The 23,942-nt window shown below is 42.7% G+C and overlaps 1 protein-coding gene across 2 annotated transcripts in view; it reads right to left on the reverse strand.

The window, feature by feature from the left end:
• Positions 1 to 23,942, reverse strand: part of NAALADL2 (N-acetylated alpha-linked acidic dipeptidase like 2) — a 4,115,865-nt gene that overhangs the window by 2,761,617 nt on the left and 1,330,306 nt on the right. The window lies entirely within an intron of this gene.

Here is a 23,942-nt window from a genome sequence, read left to right on the forward strand (position 1 = left end):
TGCACTGGTACATAGATCTGAGCCTGGGAGCTGGAGATATAGTCTACTCCCCTCAACGAGTCTTGCTACTGCGGGCTCCTGCGGCTGTGTGTGCTGGTGGTCCGATGTGTGATGCTGTGGAATAAGAGCTGGCGACTGCAGCTGCTAGAGAGGGGAGTGGTGGTGCACCCTGTGCTGCGATCTGCACATAAGATCAGTGGCTGCAAGGATATTCAGTGATGCGGCCCATGAGCAGTGTCCTCTGGGGTGGACCTATGAGAGACCGGAGACAAGATGGACAAGATGCTACAATCCCACCTGGCCACCTGGTCGGGTGCACAGCCGCACGGACTGTGAGGGAAGCTCAGAGCCCAATGAATGACCTCTGGCAGGCAGCTTCCCCAGCCCCCTAAGTGCGCCAGATGGTAGAAGTCTAATACCTGCCAGGTAGCACCGGCCACAGTTTCTTCTTTTGTCCTCCTTCTTGGTGTGTAGTGGTGAGCAAATCTCAGAATCCTGAATTGTGTCTTGAAGGGGAGGGGAATAGAATGATTGGACCTGGGTGATTTACTGTGCGTCTGCACTACATGTGTGGCTGTGCACCGTATTGTGGCGGGCCGGGAACACGGCCACTGAATAACCAGCACCAGACACCTAATTAGAGCTGCTGAGGCAGTGGAGGCGCAGAACTTCATCTGTGAACCACAACTGACCCAAAATACAACAGAGACTGTCGTAAGTGTACTGGAATACTTATTGTCAGAGGATACCCACAGTGCGCACAACTGTAATCAGGCCAGAGGAGGCAAAACAACATTGAGGCATTTACACAGCAAACCCATCCAACCCGCCACGTGCAGACACACCCCTTGAGACCTGGGAGATGGTGAATTCTGTAGAATTCTGCCGAAGCAGCTTCTTTGGCCCCTAATCTCAAAAAACTAATAGACAGTATGCAAGCTGATTTTGGCTGCATGACATACAAATTGGACGGAATCACGATGAATATAACCACCCGCAATGGGAAAAATGGAATGGGCAAGTGCACGAATGACAGAAGCAGAAACAAGCGGACAGCCAAATATGACATCCCAAATGGGCCATGGACCTAAATAAAGCCCTGTCCAAATGTGATTTAGAATCTAGATCCCAGAGGAGCAATATATTTATTTTATTATTTTTTTCATTTATCTGCATTTGAATAGCGCACTTGCAGCCCAGGGGCATCGAGGCACTGTTAAAAGTAGTTGTAGAACTTTGGATTCAAATATTAAACAGGTGACCATGTGATGCATGATATGCATTATACAGTTTACAAGTCAGGTACATTTCATACAAAGAGCTTGGTTTTAATGGCTTTGCGGAAGGCTTGGTGGGACTCAATCATTCTTACGTGAGGTGGCAGTGCATTCCAGTGAATGGCAGCCCGGGTGGGAAAAGTGGACCCACCAGCGCGCACCTTACACGTTTTGGGGGCGTGACAATCGTGTTGGAGTAAAGCCTTCTTAATGGTCTAGTGGCAGTATGCTTGGTGATTCTTTGCGTCAAGTAGGGTGGAGCAAGTTCATGAAGACATTTGTGGGTGAGGGCGAGTGTCTTGAAGACAATCCTCTCTTTGACCGCGAGCCAGTGGGCCTGCCTCCTGACTTCAGAGATGTGGTCTTTTCTGGCGGTACCTGTGACCACCCTCTATGCGTTATTTTGGACTAGCTGAAGTTTGGACAGGTTTTTATTGGAGGTCCCAACAAGCAGGGCATTGCAGTAGTCTAACCTTGATCCAATTATTGCCCTAGCAATGGTGAGGCAATTCTGGCGTGACAGGAAGGGTCTGGCAGCGTTGAGGACTTTAGAGTAGTAGGCTGAGGAGGAGGCAATGGCATTTACCTGTCTATCCATGAACAGATCGGAGTCTAGATAGACTCCGATTGTCTTCACGTGGTTGGAGACCTTTATGGGAATATTGTCAATAGTGAAAGAAGCATATTGTTCACTGATGTTCCCTAGGGTAGAGGGTGCCCCTATGAGGAGGACTTCGGTTTTTTCACTGTTGAGGCAGAGCCAATTGTCTGCCATCCATGATTGGATAGTGGAGTAGATGGTGGTGAGTGTTTTGGTGTCCGCTAGGTAGTCACCCGTGAGTGGGATGAGTACCTGTGTGTCATCCGCGTAGTTAGTATACGAGATGCCCAGGGAGTCAAGGATGCTAAACAGGGGTCTCGTGAAGAGGTTGTATAGCGTGGGCGCGATACACAAGCCCTGTGGAACACTGCATGTGATGTGGCTCGGGGTGGCACAGGCTGATTCAGAAAAGACTTTCATAGCCCTTTCTTGGGGAAAGGAGGTAATCCATTCACAGGCTTTGGGGGAGAAGTTGGCTTGGGTGGCTAGATGGTGGCACAGGGTGTTGTGGTCCACCAGGTCAAAAGCAGCAGATAGATCCAGGAGCAGTAGGAGGGCAGGTTTCCCTGCGTCTCGTAGGTCGTCCATTTGGTTCTTTAAGTCCAGAAGAGCCTTTTTGGTGCCGTGTCATGGGCGGAAGTCAGTTTGCCGGAGGCCGAGGAGACGGTTTTCTTCAAGGAACTTTTGGACTTGCAGGTAGGCTGCTTTGTTCAAAATTTTGAGCAGGAAAGCTACAGTGGTGATGGGCCTGTAGTTCCCCAGGACCGTTGGGTCCAGCGAGGGTTTTTTGAGGAGTGGGCGTACCCAAGCCTTCTTAAGTCCAGTTGGAACGTGGCCCGACTGGAAGGAGGAGTTGATAAAAGCAGTTAGGAATGGGGCTAGGATCTCTGCCGAGTCTTTAAAGAGACTGGCTGGACAGGCATCTCCCTTGCAGTTGGAAGGTTTGATGGACTTGAGCAGTGCGATAACCTCCAGTTCAGCAATGTCTTTAAAGTCAAATGGGGGAGTGGAGTTAGTCAAGGTGGGCGTAGTGGGTTTACCGTGCAAGTTGGCTATGAGGAGGGATAGGGCTTTTTGATGGCCACAAATTTTAGTTTGAAGAGTGTTTAGCTTGTCTAGCATGGCGGATTGAATATTATTGCACCAATTATCATCTTGATGAGAGAGGGCCGGGCAGAGGATGGTTTTTCCAGTTCCCTAAAGATGGTGAAAATGTCCTTAGATCCAGATTTGGCGTCATGAATCCTGGTGTTGAAGGAGGCAGCTTTGGCTAGGGTGATATTGGTTTTGTAGGATTTTGAGATGGCTTTGAATGCATTTTTGGTGGCTTCAGATGGGTTGACTTTCCATGTGGAGAGGGCAGTTCTCTTCTGGGTGCGTTGGTCAAGATGTTATTTGGAGAATCAAGCATTGGAATGTTTGGCTTTTTTGGCTTTTTTGAGGGTCAGTGGTGCAATGGAGTCAACTGCTTGGGTGATGACATCTTGTTGACCTTCTGGAAAACTTTGGCTGAGGCCCGATGGAAGTGAGCAAATAGAACTTACTGAAAGAGCTATTTGGCGACCACTGCTTCTCATCCATGTGTGTTATTGAACAGGCTCATAGAACACCACCTACCAGACCTAACGGTGGTGGTCCCGCTAGGGCAGTCATAGCAAAGCTGCATACCTATCGGGACTGGGATACTATTATACATCTTCCTAGAGCGAAGGGCCAGCTACAATAAGAAAACACAACGATTCATATACACTCCAATTTCTCATTGCCCATCCAACAGGAATGACGATCCTTTAAGGGGGTCAAACGAATGCTCTGTGAGAGAGCCATCACATATGCCATGCTCTTTCCAGCAAGATTACAGATTCAGCTATGAGGTAAAACCCTGTTTTTCACACTTCCAGAAGATGCTAAAGTCTATGTCCAGGCAAACATACCGATCAACCCTCAGCTGCCGACTGAAGATGAGGGGTGCCCCTCCTCCTTGCCAACATGACTGATCCCAGGATGATGTTGCTGGATGGTCTGTCTACTAATTCGTATTCATACCCATTGGAAATCACTGAATCTGCAGCAACTACCTTGTCCTAGTATCAGCACTTGGATAAACTATCTGCTAAATGAGGACCAAACGGGCTCACCACTCATATTTTAGAGTATCTGACCTATGAGCACTGGGCCCCCGCCGGGTGATCTGAGAGCTGAGACGGCCGTTCCCATATTACCAAATTACTGTGATTGAAAGCAGACGTCCATGACCAAATGATAATGATGTGTTATTACATAGCACTTACGCTTAAGTGCTTTACATAGTAGAAATATACACCCAATATCACCCAACCTCTGTTGGTACCCATTTATCGACCTTAGAAGGATGAAAGGCTGCGTTTAGGCGTTTGAGAACAGACTAAATCAGTGACTCACCCCCTGAAGTGTGCCTGAAATAAACCTTTATTGAGTCTAGCAATTATTGTATAGAATTCCAGAAAAACACATGTTTTGCCATTCCTATTCTTTCTTATTTAGGTTCAGTGCTGAAAGTGTTAGACTTGTGGCCACTCATGTTCTTATTTTTCTTCTCTTTTTAAGGGGCCTGAACAAGAACGCCAGCCACTCCAGAATGAAAGAGCCACATGTTGCTGGCCCCAGCCCAGGAGCTTGCATTGCAAAAATTAAAACATATTTTTTTTTTTTTTTTTTTTTAGAGGTCGCAAGGGAGACCACAGAGGTCGCAAGGGAGACCTCAGAGGTCGCACCTGCGACCTCTGGCGACCCCCAAATGACGTCCCTGCACGTGGGTGCTGTGCCGAGCTACTGAATATAACTGAGTCTGCAGGCCAATAAGGTAAATGTGTTGATGTGTGTATCTGGAAGGAACTATATTTTCACTGTATTTAACTTCTGAGCTTTATGATTGCTGAACAACTGCCATTAAAAACCAATGCATTTCAGAACATTAAATAAGAAGGAAAAGTGAATAATGGAGTAAACTCTGAAATACCCTTATGTCGCACAGTATTCCAGCCAATCCAACACTTGTAACTTGATCACAACATATTCTATTAGCATATTTCGAGAGATGTTAATTGCAGTAATGCCATGTCTTTGTTGTTATTTATTTATTTTTTCATGACTTCTTTGAGGCGATATTTGTGATAATAACATTCCTATGCTAACACTTGTTTGTAGATGCGTCCGATCCATGTCCATGTTAAACACAAATCCGGTCAAGCAGAACATGGTAACAGAACCTTAATTTACAATTAGGATTATTCTAAACTGGCATTGTTAAACTGCCTTGAAATGATTTTCCAATTTCTCTCAAATTGAATAAAATGTGTCTCAATAGCAGGTAAAGTGAGACAAACAAAAAATGGAATCCAAGTATCTCCCAGTAGTTTCTCCATTCAAACACCGGCTCAGTGTATCATCCCCTACTCTATAATTTCATCAATTAGGGGAAATCTCTCAGCACTTGCTCATCATCTTGAAAAGCGAAATGTTGTGGCCCTTTTGACAATATACAGAAAAAAACATTACTCATATGGTACATTTGTCATATGATAACTTTGCAGTCAATTGGTCATAATGTTATTTATGATGTTCTGCGGCCATGTCTCATGTGTCTGCAATTTACACAAACTTGTCAGTCTGACAGCTGTCTTAGATTTGTTAGCAGATTGTAACCTGCTGGTGAAATGTTTCTAAATGACAAGTTTCTCATCGCCTCATACCAGACTTTGGGGCCCTTACCAACAAACATTAGCATGTCGAAACTAGGGATATGACCTGTGTTTTCAAATGTTGTGCGGTCTAAGGAAGGGGCGTGGATTTGCAGCAGAATTAGGCCAAATCTTGGCTGGGTATTGTGAGCTATGAGAAGCTGAGTGTGGGTTGCCATATAGATCACTGTGCCAGCTTCCCCAGCCTCCTTTTCCCTTCCCACCCCCAACTTACCTTTTACGGCGGCACACTTCTGTGTGTGCCGCCTGCACCCTGCTATCCCTGCGGCGTCAGTTCCAATACAGGTGGGTTAGAGCTGACGCTGCAGGGTGCTTTTCTTTTTTTTCTGTGTCCCCCGCTTACCAAAAATGGTAAGCGGGGGACACACCCATAACCCTGACTACCATTACGGTGCCCAAGCAGAGCGGGGGACACCGCTGCAACCCCCGCTGTGCTTGGGTGGAGTAAATGTCACCATCATTTTGTGCACCCCCAAAGTCGGACAAATGAGGGTGACATTTTTGTACGAGTCCTTACTGGAATACTATTGCCCATTATTACAGTTATATCAAAAATGTTTCTGTAATATTAGGAAAATGCATGTCTGTGTATTTGCTCATATCTGCAGTAATATTAATATTACTGAGCTCTTCTGATGTGGATGAAGGGGTGTCTTTACATTGGTGCACTGGGGCATTATGCAGCCTGTCTTAATTGTCTTACTATTGATGTCATAGTAAGAACATATTTCCAGACTTGCTTTCGCATGTTATTGTATTTTTTGGCCATCAAAGGTCAAACAAACATGATAAGAGTTATTGCATGGCTAGACTGGCCTGCATAGGTGCATACAGTCTGGCTGGCTGAATTTGCTTACTGTGGCATAACATTTTCCTATGGCCATCAAGGGTAAAACCAGCATTATAAGTGTCCTTAAACGGTGTGCTGCACTGGCCTACATGTGTGCAGCTAGTCTGAATATATATTTTTTAAACTTTTACTGGGTATCAAGAGTAAGGCAAACATGATATCTTACTATGTGGCTATACTGGCCTACAGAGAACCAGACTGGATAAACCTCATTACTGTGGCATGGCATTTTAACTGACAAAGCCAACAGGAGTATCTTCTTTCTTTGGGAGACTGGCATATGTTGGCAAACCCAACACAGACATGCTTTCTGTTGGTATCATTATTGGCATTATGCACAAAGGAAACATGAGTATGTTCTCATATGTGAATACTGGCACATATTAGTGCAGTCGGCAATGACATGAATGGACACATCGATCTTGAAAGTGTGTTGGAAAATGCGCCTTTACATTGTTGGTTACCTGTATCTGCAGGCTTACTTTAGAACACAGTGCCTAATGAAATACTTAATACTCGAACAAATGCCCTGCCACAATACCTAGACATCTTTCTGTTGAATCAGGTGTGCGGGATGGCAATCATTTTGTGTGGTAGGCTTTCAAGAAAGTGTTATTATAATGGAAATCCTGATGACTATAACTGAACGGGCTCCCATTATAAAAAAAATCATGAGTCTCACATTGCTTCGGAGACTAATGCCGCCAATTGTGAGCCTCGAAAAAATTAATCACTATACTCTCCACGTCGTTCATCTTGAGATAATCTCTCACGGTCACCTAGCTTATTCAATCAATGTTATCATTATCTTACACTAAACCTACCCACGCAAAACATTAAAAGCTTTGCAAATTACAGGACCCACTCTGCAAGGAGAAAATACACACTCTCCCACCGAAATTACACTTACAGCGATAAATATCACCTTGATGTCGTTAACAAAATTATTTGAAGTGCCTGATTCTAAAGTGACCTTCCAAACCGAACTGTTGTTGGAATTAAGTCAGCATTCTGCAGTGAGTTCAAATCGCTCACTATCCTTGGGCACAGATGGAGCAAAACCAGTGTTGATTACGGGTTTGTCTATATCACCTGTATTATCCACAGACGCAAATTTTGGAGTTTTCCTTCCTACTACCCATGTCAAGCCGCTTTTGATCTTGAGCAAACACCCTCCACAACTAAATAAACAAATGCCAGTTTTGGCAGTGTGTGAAATTCAACTCGACCCTGATACCACACAATGCATTGCTAAATCAGCGAAGGATATTCAGCCCATTAGTAAAAGTACTGATATGCAAGACTTTGAGATTTTCAATCACTGTGCAGGTTTGAAACCAAGAGTTAAAGTGGTGTCATCACTACCTAAATTGAAAAACTTGAAAGCTAGAGAAGCACGCGCTCATTCCAACGCCAATCAATTTATTCGAGCGTTATCAATACCAAAAAAAAAAAAAAGTTACTCCCTCGGCAGTAACAATTGTTAAGAACTATGTGAAAATTAAGCAGTCTAAAATTACAAAAGAAAGAAAAGAAACAGCAACTGATATGCAATATCAACCACTAGATAACCTAGTATCAGCCGTGGAAAAGCAGCAAATGTTTGAGGCCCAAACATTAATACATCAACTTCCTCAAATAATGTAATCCTCGTTAAACAACCATTAGGTTTACCGCCCTTGATAGCAGCCATCCTCTCATACAACAGCCTATTACCTCGGAACAATACAGATCCAAGATTGTGAAATCAATTGCTATCTTTATGACTGCTGTTCCTAAAAGCACTGGAATATGCCCACATCTGTCAGCCTTGGCACCACCTTGCCAGCAGGCCGAAGCTCTAGAGGTTGATACCTCACGACAGCCTCCTTTATGTTGGCAGTCACAGAATCAACATCAGCATAGTAAAGTGCCTGTGAAAACCTCTAAGAAGCAGCCTTGGCTTTGTGGTAATTACAATCAGATTTCCCCGAAGGACACATCCACTCAACCAACAGCTAATTATTTCCATCATTTGATACTTCAGTGTAAGCCAAACGCTTATCCTCAATATTACCTTAATATATCAACTGTTCTGAATATTTTCAATGCAATTCCAAGTCTAGAAGATATTACTTCTTTCTAGTTTTTAAGCCTACATTCTCTGTCAGTGGTGAAACTGTGGATACAGTCTGGAGTGGTGTTTAATGCCCCATGTCAGGCAAAGGCAGAATTATACAAACTGGGCTTTCTGCTTAAACAGGACCCATTTAGCAACTCCTCTACCTTAAAGACACCTCTGAATTTCCCTACCGGAGGTCACCAGCTAGTACAACCTCTGCGTAATTTTCAACATGGTATTAACTAGATACCAACAATATCCTTAATATCCAATAAACCACAAATGACTATACCGCAAAAGATGGAGCCTCTGTGGATCACATCTTCAATCTAATACAAATCCATTGTTCCAGGCACATATGAATCAACCTAGAGGTAGAGTAGTGTTTAACACATAACAACAACCGATAGACAGTATGACTCAAATGTCTATGGTGCGCTGGAACACTAGATGCTTTCTACAGCTCCTAAATCCAGATTTTAAAGACCTAGAGGCATTTGATTTGGTACTTCTCCAAGAGACTTGGTTGACAACGACCCAAAATGGTTAAATCATACTGTTTTAACTGTCCCAGCTATAAAACCTGCCAAGGGGAGACCTACAGCCGGACTCCTGATCGCGATTAAAACTACGGCCAGCTCTTCTCTGGTACTCTGGTCCTCTCTGAATAGTTATATCCAGCTAGTAAAACTTAATTGGGGAGAGAAATATCTTGCAGTTAATAACATCTACAGAAGCAAGAAGGTCATAGAGTCTTCACGATTCATGGATGCACTAATAGAAGTTCTTGACATAGTGTCCACTGATTCTTCTATATGTCACACCATTCTGGCTGGAGATCTCAATCTACATCTTTTTACCCACTCTATTTTGACAGAAACCCTCCTTAAGAAACAATGTCCAATAGGAACTTTTGGAGGACACTCTGCCAAAATACACATGGCTCTGAGGGCAGCAGCGGGCAATAATTGACTATATTTATATTGAAAGAAATGTATTTCCTTCTTCTAATAAATGTATAATTCATTCTCAGCCCCAAAATGACCATTAGAAGATAGTATTGTCTTGGTCCTGGCAACTCCATTCTCGGCCCAGTAAAACCTTTCAATACGGCCATCAACTTATAATCTCAGGAGGCAGAAACCACCTTTGCTGAACTGACGACAAACCATTCCAAATTAATGATTGTATTTCCCTGTCACCCAATAATCCATATAATACTGCCCTGCAGTTATTTCGAGAGGATAAATAGATGACCAAGAAGCCGACTTTCAAACATTTTTACACTCCTTTGATTGCAAAGTGCAGAAAATGAAAACTGCCTTGCGGAAAGCCAAACATAATATCAAATTCTTGCCATTGTCTGAGTGATGTCCTGCCCCACAACAGATTAAAACTCGATATAAAAACTGGCACAAAAGACGGAAAGCATGGATGTACCAGCAAGATGGTGAGCTGATGCTTTGTAGTATAGAATCAAAAAAGCTCAGCCCAAACTTGGCAATTTATTAATCAAGCGCATGGCCTGATTCAACCCTCAATACAAATAAATGCGGTACCTCCACAGCAATGGATAGCACACTTCTCCACTTTATATGCACTGCCAAAAGATAAGATGCCAGTGATTCAATCTACACTCAAGTATGTTTTACAAATAGTAATTACAGAGGAAGACATTATTTATTTCATCAATAAACTTAGTACATCTAGGACAGCTGGCCCAGATGGCTTACATAATTACATGCTAAAACAATACTCGGTCATATGGCCAAGATCCTCCATGTCATTTTTAACCAAGTTCTAACTCAAAGAGTGCTTCCACCATCTTGGCTCCATTCGATCATCATCACAATTTTTAAAAAGGGAGATTCTGCAAAATCTGAACACCTGGTTAGACACAAATAACCTAAGACCGCCATTTCAAATGGGTTTAATACCTGGTCTAGGGACGTCTGTACATTTATTTGTGATAAATAGTATAAAGGCCCATGCACAATTAATTAATCATTACACTATTAAACATATATGGTTTTTATAGATGTACGAGCTGCCTTTGACAGAGTACCTAGAGGAATCTTAGTGCAGAAACTTCAGGAAGCAAATTGTCCAGAGTCGATAAAGTATTTAATAGGTCTGCTCCATTCTCATACATCAATCCAAGTGAGGCTTACCATGTCTAGAGAAATGTCCGCTATAATCCCAACCCACAGAGAACTGAAGCAGGGCAACTTTTTTTATCTCAGATGTGGGCAATAAGTTAGCAGGTGTGATAGCAGATTCCCCCAAGATGGGATCTATTCCCGTTCCCATTCCGTGGCTCCTATACGCGGATGACATGGTTCTCATGTCAAAAACACAGCGGGGACTCCACAACCTCCTATCGGCTCCACAAGACTATATGCAAACAATTGATTTAACAATAAACATGTAAAAAATGGAAATTATGATCTGTGGGAAGAGAAGACTCAGTAACCTACGTTAACATGGTAATTTAATAACTTAAATATTCAGGTAGTGCATGAATATCGTTACCTGGGAATAAGTTTTAATGATCATACACATAATGCCAAATTAGATACAGCTATATCCATGCCAAAATTATTGGCATGAAATATGGCAAGTTCTCCAACTCACCAGTCATTTCTTTATATCGTTTGAAGGTAATACCTATTTTATTGTATGGGGCTGAAACTAAGTTCTGGCAATCTGATCATTTTTGGCTGTGAGCGGAAGGGCAATTCTGGAAGAAAGTTCTGTCGCTGCCAGCAAGCTATCCCATTTCGCTAATCAGACACGAGTTAGGTTTAATTTTTCTTCATGGATCTCTGATATGGAAACAGTGTTCCTTATTTAGAAAATGTCATATAGAAAGTAAGCCTGATGCGCTAGTAAATGTTTTGTCTGCGTATGTGCAATCTACCAACCATAAATTCATGAGAATGTGGAAAGCTTAAATTATATTGAATTTAAGGCTGATCAAACAATTGCTAGCTAAAGGTTAAACCATCTTAAGAGTGGGAGACATTTGTCCATTTTGGCAAATTAAAGGACAAACAGAATCACTGAAGCATCTCCTGACAGAATGTCTCAAGTTAAATGATCAACGAGAATTTTTCTTAAAAAAACAATGTGAAATGTTTAATATTAGAGACTCAGCAATCTTATGGAACTTTCTATTTCAAACAACAAACAATTTAGTTAGAATAGCTATTGTCCAATACCTATTACAATTAGAGTTGGGACAAGTGATGCAATCTACTATAACACGCCATAAGAGCATATAAACATGGAAGTGTTATAGTGGATCACATGATTAAGTGTGACCAATAATTGGAGAAGTTACAGAACGGAAGTTGAATTACAATTATAAGGGATGCCAATTGGTTTAACAAAAGTTGTTAATTTCAGTAATTGCAGTACTTTTCTTTTCTGGTCTCTTTTTATCATCTTTTATTTTCCTTTTTTCATTTACTGACACTAAATGTTATATTAATGAATTGTAAAAGAACATTTTATAATGTACCACTCTCATCGAATGAACATGTTATAGTTTGTAAATTTGAAGTTTGTGGGAAAGATGACCACAGAATGTATGCGGCACTGAAGTGATTTCTTTTAAGTCTTTCTATTTAAATGAGATGCTATTTTATGATTTAAGTATAATGTGATCTGATGATGATAAAAATATATTGTTAACTTGATACATTTTAATATATTTGTATTTGTTTTACAACTATATCAATAAAAAAAAAACAAATAATAACTACATTTGGATCTATGGTGGGCCATCAGGTTAGAATGAATACAGTGCATGGCTTCATTCATCAAGGATGTGGTAGTTTCAAGAACACCCTGCGGCAAGCCCTGATCCCCCATTATCACCCATACCAAGGGAGTCACAGTGGGCGGAAGACTTAAAACAGCAGTCTCCCCACAGATGTGCCTTTTTTCAAGAGCATTCACTAGGGCACCCTGTAATGGTTTGGTCCTACCTAATGCTGTTGTCCTGGGACAAAAGCCTCTTCTTGCCAGACTATCATCACCAACTGGAGGAGGAGTGAGTCCAAAAACAATACCCTCCATGACATCCTTCCCCTCATTAATAGTCACAGTTATTGGGGCAAGCCCCAGCCCTAGCCTTCCTCACTCACTAACCCGACCAATTTCCTCCACTTTTGATTTATTTCTCTAATAGAATCATCTAATATTGCTATGGTATACATAACCCCACTTTTAAAGGGTTGGAGTTGGGCAACTTTTTCTAATCACTTTGCCTCTAAGGGTAAATCCCTATTGGGGGTTCCTTATTTTGGGGCAAAATGTTGGTAAAGGGGCTTCAACTTTGTATCCATTAGGGACTCTAACCAACCAGATCTTATCACCTCCATTGTTGTCGAGGCTAACAAAATGTCCCCTAAGAAGGGGATAACCCCCTGCTCAGCCACCTCCCTGACCCCACGCCCTAAAGGAGCCGATGGGACTATATTATCCCCCATATTGCCAGACGGGCCAATGCCCTTAATCAAAGGAATCTCCCTAAATCTCTGTCGTCCTCAACATCCTTATTGCTCACCTCACATATTACCCTGGGCACAGCTGAGCTCCCTCCCTCCCCCTGTCATCTACAACCCCTATTGTAGATGCAACTTTCCATACGGCTTTTTCGGCAACCTGAATCCTATCCGCCAGGTTCCCAGCCATAGTTTTTAAGTAGGAGTCTAATGAGAATTGACTAACGGCTCTCCTGGATCTAGGGGCCCTGGCTATGGACTTGGGCTGTCACAACTCTTGATTGCTTAGGCTTGTTTGCACTTGTTGCCATTTTCCCCATGGCTCCCTCCTCTCTTAATTTCCTTTTTAAAATGTTTTGGCTAGTACTGGCATCCTAGAAGGGTACTAAAGTGCAAAGCTATTTGTAATAAACAATGATAGCATAGATTTAACACCCGTATAAAAGCCTCCTTATTTAATAAAAATTAATAATATATATATGTGGTCTTTACATACTAAAAAGGGGGTAAAAAGGCAAAAAATAATTTTAAAATACCATACCCAATTGGTAATAAAAAGATAAAAGGTAAAAACAATTATGTGAACAGTACTATAAGAACAGTCCGGTGACATTGATACTCCAAATCAATTAACAAAGCAAGACAATAAGTCCTCCAGAACAAGGAGTCATCAGAGCTAAGAACAGTGCAAAATGCAAAAAGAAGTACCGGAACCATTAAACCAGTAGCCAACATGACCACTGGATTAGCTGCCAATGCCACCACCCGTGACCACTACTATGACGGGGAGAGAAATTTGCAGCCCCTATATAGGTGGTTACTGGACAGATGACAGATGCCCAAAATGAAGACAAAGCCGACTTGCCAAACTTTTGAAACACAATAGGCTAAATAATACTGGTATACATGCTCCTGCTTCCTACTGAGGAAGTCAGTTTTTTCCCTCACAGTCAGAAGGAAAGGCCAGATATCAAGGAAAGGGCAAGGCACGCCCGACGGCTTGAGGCCTTGGGTAAATAGATGGCAATAAATTGCAATAAGTTGCAGTTATTCCAGAGTTGTTCCTCTGGCAGAGAAGGACAACAGTTAACCTTGTTCGCCCAAAAAAGGGAATGGATTACATGTTATTTCAAAAGGAAAATTCTGTCACAGCGGGTGCACCACTAACTTCACCACTGCTGACCTACAGCTGAGAGTACCTGAACCTGTCCAAGTGTCCACGGGGCTGATTAGCAGATTCAATGGCACAAAGACATGCACCTTATCAGGATAGACATAGCGGATGACAAGATTTCCAATGTGCTCCCCCGCGCGGACCGCAAGGACCACACAGACTCAGCTGACTCTGCTCGCTCCGCTCCAGCGGCAAGATTTTAAAAGCTGGGATTCTCCTCCAACCACTGCATTGAAAGAAAGACAGTGGCTTCTGCAGAGTTCCAATGACCACAAGGACTCAGCTGACTCCACTCGTTCCACTCCGTTGGCAAGATTTTAAAAGATAGGCTCCACCTCCAACCACTGCAACGAAAGAAACACTTTGGCTCCTTCAGAGTTCCAGGGACAATCGAGAGTCAGCTGACTCCTATTACTTGGCAGTAGTTTCAAGTGGTGGTCTACATTTAGCATTTTTCACAGTGAGTCATTGAGCAAGACCAAATTGAGCCAGATGGGCTTCATCCCCTTGAATGTCTATGAGTCTCATTTGAATGGTATGCTCGTGGATCACTAGCACAATGTTAGGGATTCTGTTTTTAAGTAAAAAAGCAAAGGTCAAACTGTCCAGGATAGCAACTGTTCCACTTTCAGCATTGCTTATTCCATGTACGTCCTATGATAGTGTTGCCGCCCCCTGATTTGTGTTTTCTATGTTGCCTATCTCTAAATCTGCGGGGCTCATGTTGAGCCTTGCAAAGCGGTAAATGCATGGAGAAATGGTCTTTCCCCTTCTGTAATGGCTTGGCAGGCGAAGAACGGTAGTCTGGAGGGTTGACCAGAGCAACGCCAGTGGTTAAAATTCATTCTAAACCTTCCAGTCATCACCTCTTTGTTTTTGTTTTGTCACCCCGAGTGGGACGGGTATGCCCAGACGTGGGTCCCGTGCCTGCTGGGCCTAGAAACCCAAGCTACTCCTAACTGATGAGCCCCAACAAGGGTGAAACATGTTTGGGGATGCTTGTGGTCTCGTGCAGAAGGGATGTGACCTAGCAGTTCGGGCTGGACTGCTCCTTTTGGGTTGGGGCCAAGCCTGATTTGCATATGGCCTTTCCCCTTCTGTAATGGCTTCGCAGGCGAAGAACAGTGGTATGGAGGGTTGCCCAGAGCAATACCAGTGGTTCAGATTCATTCTAAACCTTCCAGCGATCACCTCTTTGTTTATGCTTTGCTAACCCACTAGCACTCTCCTAAAACTGACAGTGTTAGTCAACTATTTTGATTGAGACTAACGCACCATTTCACCCAATGCAGTACATTTCTCTCTTTTCTAGTTTCTTCACCAGCTAATCAATTGTAGGGTGTAACAAAAGGAAATTCATAATGGCCGATATTAGCACAGTTCTATTGTTTCGCTTGTGTCATTTATATATAGACATGTATGCCTCTAAACATATACATTCAATGAGCCTCATTATGACCCTGCCCATCCGGAAACAATTGTGCCGGTAAGCTTACCAACACCGTTGCTTCCGGACTGGTATATTACAGGTCTGCCTGTAAGAGCCACAGTGCCGGACAGGTCTGACCCTGCCGGGCACAGCAGTCATGGTAGGTAGACTGGTCACTGAAGCACCGGCACTGTTAGCAACGGTGCTAGTGCTTCCGTGTCCCCAAACCCATTGAGTCCTATGGGACTCTATGGGAATGGGGACTACATTTTACCGGCCCTTACTTTCCGGGCTGCTAGGGTTGTAATCTCCTGGTGGCAGGCACCAGTAAATATTTACAGGTCCGGTGGCAACCCGCCGGTAGCACTGGCACGGTTACCGCTGGACCCGTAATGAGGCCCAATGTTTATTGTTATATCTTAAAACCTTTCTAGGATGTACGATTCCCTGGAAATACTTGACATGAATTATTCAGTGAGTCATAAAACATAAAAGGGTTACCAGCAGACTTTTATATAACATTTAAACAGATGCAAAAAGGAATACTTTGTTGCATTAGAATGAAATAATATTCCCATTTAATTCCAAATTTAACCTACTAAAGACATAAATCAAAGTAATATCTACAGCATAATAATCTGGCCAGTTTCTTAGTTTCCTCCAGTCAATGAAAAGAATGTGTGCATTTATTGTTAAAGGAGATTCCATTTTTAACACCTAAGTAAAACTAATCAGAGCCAAAAATGTATAAATTGATGCAGAGAAATTCGTAGAATGTTCAAGTAATAATTGCTCTTGGAATGTTTATTTAAATGTGTGCATGCCAATAAACGAATAGTATTTTTATACTTATTTTTGACAGATATTGGGAACCTGAATACCACCCCTATCGATATAAATCAATCAGCAGTTGTACCCGTGCTTTGCACTGTAATTCCTACTAAAAATAATAATACTTTTTACATTATCAACACCATGGAACCTACCCAGATGCAAAATCCCATGTTTGTAGCATGTTGGGAAGTATGCTGAATATATTTCAAAAAGACACACGCAGATACCCACACTTTGCAGACTGCTTAAAAATGATTTTTCTATGATATGGAGCCTATCCACTTGCCAAATTTCAGATTTGCAGCATGTTGGGAAGTATGCTGAACATTTCGAACAGACACACAAATATCCACAAATGGCCCCAACAGATAAAAATTAGACATTTTACATTGTCTAATTACACTATGTAACCTACCCACAAGCCACATTTCATTAGCATGTTGAGAAGTATGCTGAACATTTAGAACAGACTCATACACATATCCAAGCATTGCAGAACGATCAAAAAAAGATAACGTGAAGTACACAGTTATCCACTCACGGAGCGACAAAACATGTATTCTTTTATTGCATATAGACAGGAAACATATGTTTATGACTCACATAGGCAGATGACTGACACACAAACATATTGCTATATACATATATATATATATTCAGTATAAAAACTTTGTTAACGGGACGTTATGGTTAAGTTGCACTACTAAAAACCTATGAAATTCAGTGAAAAAACGTTGTTAAAGGGACGTTATGGTTCCAAGTAAAACCAAAAAACCCCTGCAATTCGCTAGTTATGGTAAGCTAAGTAACCATAACTCGGGCCACCACCGTGCACTACTAAGACTAACACCCACGACATCAAAGATGCCATCACAAATGTCGGACATCGCGCAAGCCGCTCGGCCAATCCGGGCACTGTCCGTGGAGCAAACAGGGAAGTCCGTCCGCGAAGCGAACGGAGATATCACTCATTTTTTTGCCTTACATTTTGGTCATTTAAAAAAAAACTACTGGACGGATTTACACCATATTTGCAAAAGCACACTTTCGGGACCAAGCCCCCGCTCCTGCCGCAAATGTGGTGTAAATCCGTCCAGCGGTTTGGGCTGTAGGCGTGCGCAAAGTTATTTCCCATTATGTCTATGGGAAAAAACACAAGTTTTGGGACCCCCCCTATAACTTTGCTCCCCCTGGACCAAACCTCTCCAAACTCTGCAAAATAATTCAGAGTGGGCCATATATTTCTTTCCAAAGATTGGTGAGGATTCGTCCAGAGGGAGCGAAGTTATAAGCCAACCAAAAAATGCTCTTCCTATGGAAACACCAACTTAACCATAACTACATGGACGCTACCGCGTCCATGTAATATATATATATATATATATATATATATATATATATATATATATATATATATATATATATATTCACTGAAAAAACATTGTTAAAGGGATGTTATGGTTAAGTTGAAGTAACAATAACCCATGAAATTCAGTGCAAAAAATGTGTTAAAGCAATGTTATGGTTACATAGGTATGTATAAAACCGAAAAACCCTTGAAATTCAGCAGTTATGGTATGCTAAGCAACCATAACTCGTGCGACCTTCGGGCACTGATAAGACTAACACCCAGGACATCAAAGATGACAACACAAATTTCATTGACGACATCACTGTTGACATCACTTGTCTGTGCCACTTCTTTATGTTCACTGACATATCTAGTGCACATGATTTCGTTCACTGTTAAAGACAATCTTAAAATTCAAAAGGTCTTACATATGTAGACAGTAACATTGTTGTATGCTGTTAAGGCACTTTCCTTAGGATTTGGCCTCAGTTCATGGTACATATACATGGGGAAATAACCACTCTCTAAACACGCCAATCATTTCTTTTTTTTTCTTCTTTTTTTCTTTTTTTTTAACTCTTTATTTAGGTATTCAAAAATAGGTACAATTCAGAACAGACAATCAAAAATGGAACAAATAGAGCATAACTAAATATCAAATGTGATAACTAAATCAGGGCAAATACAGTGAGGGAAAAGAAACTCTACAAACCTTAATTGCCAATTCACCACTAACCAATTATCCTAAACTGCACTTTTACACTTAACTAACAAAAATACAACATCAAAGACACCACAAACATCAAGCCTCCCCTCCCACCACACACTGCCCAAAAAAATTTAAATAAATAAATAACAAATTCTGACAGAGCATCAGTCATATAACATATTGAATTTACTCCATTGATCATTGTAAATTTCCTCTTTGTGTAATCTACCCAATTTCAATTTCTCAAAACGAGAAAAAATTTGCAATTGAACTAACCAATCATGTGCACATGTCTTTTTCCTAGTCTTCCAGACTTGTAATATCAGTCTGACAGCAAATAGAAAGACTTTATTAATCCAACACAACATCAGGTATTCAAGATGTCTCACACAACTCCAAGATTTCAATATCACCACTATTGGATTTCTAGGAAAAGCAATCTCACACACCAAATCAACACTATCCAAAAATTCTTTCCAAAACCCCACTACCTTTTCACAATCCCATAACATGTGTAACATAGTACCCTTCTCTCTCAAACAACCCCAGCACCTATCAGTATCACCAAGTCCCAATTTAAACATCCTATCAGGAGTCCAAAAAAGACGCCCTAAAGTCTTCTGGTGAATAAAGCGCAAATTCAAATCAGCCTTCGCCTTAATAGGAACCTTCCACATACTTTCCCAATCATTCAATTGTATAACCTCTCCAAGTTCCTCAGACCATGTACATCTCAATCTATCCCAGAATACTAGGGAACGATTTTCAGTCAGAAAGAGTTTTAAAAAGCTAGACACCCCATGAGGAACAATAGAGAGAAAATCACACCTCTCAGGTCTCTGCAATAGAGGCAGATCAATCATCTGACTCCTCTCCATCATTAAAGCATCCAACAAATTATATCTCTGTAGTTCCTTTTGATGCAAATCAAACATAACCTTCAAATCCTCAAAAGACGTCATACCCCCATCATACCAGATATCTCGTAACAGTAAAATGCCCTTATTAACTTCTCCAACACAATATCCGATTATTAATCTGCAAACCTGGATTCTGCCAGATGGAAGCTTCCTCAAATAAATATAATCCTTGTCCACCACCGGCAATCAGAGAGATAATAGCATCTTTAGTGACCATCACAGATTGCAATTTAGCCACTTGCCTAGGCAACCTACCAAAAGAGTATAAACATCCAATATGGAAAGGACTCAATATATTTTCTTCAATTTGAGCCCAAAGCGGAACCACAGGACTATCCATAGAGAAATAAACAGACAATTTCTTTAAAAGAAAACCATTGAAGTAATTCTCAAGGATGGGATATCCAAAACCAACCTTCAGAAGTCCCCTGGATCATTAGATATCTAGGTATCTTGGTCCTTTTCTTAGCACCCCATAAAAATTCCTGAAATATTTTATCTATCCGACCAAGAGTTTTTTTAGAAAATCTGAATGGAAGAGACTGAATAATGTATAAAACCTTAGGTAAGAGTGCCATCTTGATGGCATTTACTTTAGCCCAAACCGTCAATGGTAGCCTTTCCCATTTACGAATGTCCTTCCGAAGGGTTTCAATGACTTTATCAACATTGAACTCGACCATCCTCTTCATATCTCTAGTGAGATATACCCCCAGATATTTCACAGAACTATTTTCCTATTTACAATTCCAATTTAACAATTGATCACGTACTGGAGTGTCAGAGACCGGGAAAACTATAGTTTTTTCCCAATTAATCCTATACCCTGAGAGTTTACCCACCTCCTCAACCATATCTTGAAGTATATTACCACCCGTTTCAGAATTACCAAGGATGATCGTAACATCATCAGCATAAGCCAACACCTTAATCTCAATTTCTCCCATCCTAAATCCTGAAAGGTTCTGAGATTGTTCAATATAAAGATAAAACGGTTCCAAAGCCAAGTTAAAAAGGTAGGGCGTTAAAGGACATCCTTGATGAGTACCTTTGAATAATTTGAAGGAAATTGACAATAACCCATTCACCCAAACCCTAGCACTAATATCTAATTGTAATGCCCCAACAGCATTAATGAACAATGGACCAAAACACATCTTCATCAGCGTAAAATTCAAGAAGGTCCAGTTTACACTGTTAAAAGCCTTTTCGGCATAAAAAAATAGAAAGTTAATTTTCAGCTTCTGCATCAGAAAGATTCAGAACATCTAATAGCGTTCTAATGTTATCGAACCCAAAGCGCTGTTCCATAAAACCAACCTGGGTGCTATCTATCAGAGCACCTATATGTTTATCAAGTCTACAAGTCAGGATCTTAGTGAAGATCTTCATATCCACATTCAGAAGGGAGATGGGACGATAATTACCACACTTTGATGCATCGTTCCCTACTTTCTGTACTTGATGATAAAGTCTAATGTAACAGTCATTTTTTGGTTGTGAGAGCAAACAAGCATGTAGAGAGGATGAGCATGGGGATCGGATGAGCGTGGAGAGCGGATGAGCATGGAGGGCGGATGAGCGTAGAGAGCGGATGAACGTAGAGAGTGGATGAGCGTGGAGATCGGATGAGCGTGGAGAGCGGATGAGCGTGAAGATCGGATGAGCGTCGAGAGCGGATGAGCGTGGAGAGCGCATGAGTGTGGAGAGCGGATGAACGTGGAGAGCGGATGAATGTGGAGAGTGGATGAATGCGGAGAGCAGATGAGTGTGGAGAGCGGATGAGTGTGGAGAGTGGGTGAGTGTGGAGAGCGGATGAGTGTGGAGAGTAGATGAGTGTGGAAAGCAGATGAGTGCGGAGAGCGGATGAGTGTGGAGAGCGGATGAATATGGAGAGCGGATGAGTGTGGAGAGCGGGTGAGTGTGGAGAGCGGGTGAGTGTGGAGAACGGATGAGTGTGAAGAGCGGATGAACGTGGAGATCGGATGAGTGTGGAGAGTGGATGAGTGTGGAGAGCGGATGAGTGTGCAGAGCGGGTGAGTGTTGAGAGCAACTGAGTGTAGAGAGCGCAGGAGCGTGGAGAGCAGAGAAGCGTAGGCAGCAGTTGAGTGTGGAGAGCGACTGAGTGTGGAGAGCGGATGAGTGTGGAGAGCGGATGAGTGTGGAGAGCGGATGAGTGTTGTGGAACGGACAAGTACGTAGAGCGGACGAGTACGTGGAGCGGACGTATATGTGGAGCGGATTAGTAGGTGGAGCGGATGATTGTGCAGAAAAGGTGAGTCTGTGGTGCGGATGAGTGTGTGGAGCAGGTGAGTATGTGGAGCGGATGAATGTGTGGAGCGGATGAGTGTGTGAAGCGGATGAGTGTGTGAAGCGGATGAATGTGTGGAACAGATGAGTATGTGGAGCGGATAAATTCATAGAGCAGATGAGTGTGTGGAACGGATGGATACGAAGAGCAGACGAGTAGTATTGTCAAGCGGACGAGTAGTATGTTGTGCCGATGAGTGGGTGGACCGGATGAGTGTTGTGGACTAGACGAGTGTGTAGACTGCACGAGTGTGTAGACTGGATGAGTGTGTAGATTGGACGAGCGTGCGGACTGGACGAATGTGTGGAGCGGACGAGTGTGTGGAGCGGACGAGTGTGTGGAGCGGACGAGCGTGTGGAGCGGACGAGAGGGTGGAGTGGACGAATGTGTGTGGAGCGGACGAGTGTGTGGAACGGATGAGTGTGTATGGAGTGAATGAGTGTATGTGGAGTGAATGAGTGTATATGGAGCGGATGAATGTCTGTGGTGCTGATGAGTGTGTGGACCGGATGAGTGTATGGAGCAGATGAGCGTGTGGAGTGGATGAACGCATGGAGCAGATGGATTTGTAGAGCCGATGAATATGCTGAACGGAGGAGTATGGTGAATGGATGAGTACATAGAGCGGATGAATAGTATGTTGAGCGGATTAGTGTGTAGACCGGATGAGTGTGTAGACCAGATGAGTTTGTAGATCAGATGAGCGTACTGAGCAGATGAGCGTACAGAACGGATCTGTATACAAAGCGGACGAGTATACAGAGCGGATGAGTGCGTAGGAAGACAGGAGTACATGCGCGGGGTAGACTGGAGTGCATGCGCGAGAAGGACAGGAGTGAATGCGTATGAAACACATGAGAGCATGCAAGGGGCACACTGGAGAATGAAGGATAGACTAGAGCACGCAAGGTGAACCAGAGGGCGTGAGTATGTCAAGCAGACATGAATGTGTAGGACAATCTTGAACGCCTGAAATGAACAAAAATGCATAGAACGGACCTGTCCGCACGGAATTGCGTGACGTACATAATATGCTTTGGAATGCAGGGAACATTTGAAAGAGCATACATCATAACACACCCCACGCTTACTCTCTCCTTTACACCACCACTCAACTAGAACACAGAGATACTATGACACCATTCGGTATAACTGTTCACATATCAACATCTCCCGCTCACTCCTCATCACTCTAAGTAAACATTGCTGGTTTCACACCCTCCAGCCAGGCGTTCTCCTCAGGCCTAACGCAGCCACACTCGGTCTGGATAAATCTGGCCAGAGCGAACACATACTCCTGATCTCTCAACCACCACACCTACCGCTGAGAAGCAGCTACCACATGAATTCCGCACCAGCTGCACACATACCTGGTGCGCACACGCAGTGTTTGGACTCTCTCTACTCTCTTTACTGACCCGAACTTCGGTTCCCAAGGGTGTTCAACCTACCAGCGCCTTCAGACCATACCAATGGTATATAAGGCGCTATATAAATGCAAAATAACATAACATAAAATGCTTTTGGTACGTTACCATGAATGTTAAACAACCGCCACACCCAAGACTCTCGGCGAGTGCTGGTAGTAGGGCGTTCCTCTACCTCATCCTCTTCATCCTCTTCATCTACATCCTCATGCCTGTTCCCCTCTACAGGTCCTTGGGGAGGTGGTGGAGGGTTTGGGGGTGGTGCTGAGGCAGATATAGCAACAGCAGCCATGGATGCCATCAGGGTTGATGAGATAATCTCAGCAAGAGCAGCAAAGGCAGCAAAAGTCAATCTGCAATAGCCAGAAGCACAATGAAGATCAGCTCTGGGTGTGGCCTTTTATAGGGGTGGAGGGGTGTGCTTCGCGGACAGATCAAACACACCCAAAAAGGTTAAAAAAGTTCCAAAAAGTATGTGGAAAGCCAGGGTCAATGTCTGGGACATGTGCAATGGTGTATTTTTACTGTAAAATAATTTGGATTGTCTGAAAAAGTTCTTTTAAAATGTTGGGGAACCGGACAGTGTCCGCAAACCAGGACACACGCTCAGCGTGGGTGCAGTCTCATGATGACTTTGGGAACACGTCCGCAAAGGGAACGGGTGTCCGCAGGACACCAAATGCACAGGAACGGTCATGCGCATGCGC

This window comes from Ambystoma mexicanum, chromosome 10, assembly GCF_040938575.1.
Source record: "Ambystoma mexicanum isolate Mex_15411 chromosome 10, UKY_AmexF1_1, whole genome shotgun sequence".
NCBI lineage: Eukaryota > Metazoa > Chordata > Amphibia > Caudata > Ambystomatidae > Ambystoma > Ambystoma mexicanum.